The sequence below is a fragment of the Colobus angolensis genome, unplaced genomic scaffold, assembly GCF_000951035.1.
Source record: "Colobus angolensis palliatus isolate OR3802 unplaced genomic scaffold, Cang.pa_1.0 Scaffold334, whole genome shotgun sequence".
Classification (NCBI taxonomy): Eukaryota; Metazoa; Chordata; class Mammalia; order Primates; family Cercopithecidae; genus Colobus; species Colobus angolensis.
In genome coordinates, this window is record NW_012116644.1 from 2678017 (window position 1) to 2678732 (window position 716).

Genomic DNA, 716 nt, shown 5'->3' on the forward strand with positions numbered 1-716 from the left:
AGAAGATATTTCATTCTAGTTTTGATGAGCATTTCTCTGATGATCAGCAATGTTGAACATCTTTTCACGTATCTGTTTTCCATTTGTATGTTTTATTTTAAGAAATGTTTATTCAGATCTTTTGCACACTTTTTAATCAGATTGTTAGTTTTTCCTATAGTTGTTTGAGCTTATTTATTCTGTTTTTTTGCTTGTTTGTTTTGTTTTGTTTTGTTTTCTAAATTGAGACAGAGTCTCACTCTTGTCTCCCAGGCTGGAGTCCAGTGGTGCTATCTCAGCTCACTCACTGCAACCTCCAACTCCTGGGTTCAAAGGATTCTCCTACTTCAGTCTCCTGAGTCGTTAGGATTACAGGCATGTGCTACCAGGCCAGGCTAAGTTTTTTGGTATTCTAAGTAGAGTCAGGGTTTCGCCATGTAAGCCAGGCTGGTCTCAACCTCCTGACCTTAGGTGATCTGCCCTCCTCAGCCTCCCAAAGTGCTGGGATTACAGGCGTGAGCCATTGTGCAGGGGTTTTGTTTGTGTGTTTATTTGTTTGTTTTTTGGGGGGATGGATTTTAACTTTTGTCACACAGGCCGAAGTGCAATGGCATGATCTCGGCTCACCACAACCTCCGTTTTCTGGGTTCAAATTATTCTCCTGCCTCAGTCTCCCAAGTAGCTGGCATTACAGGTGCCTGCCACCACATCCAGCTAATTTTATTATTTTTATTTTA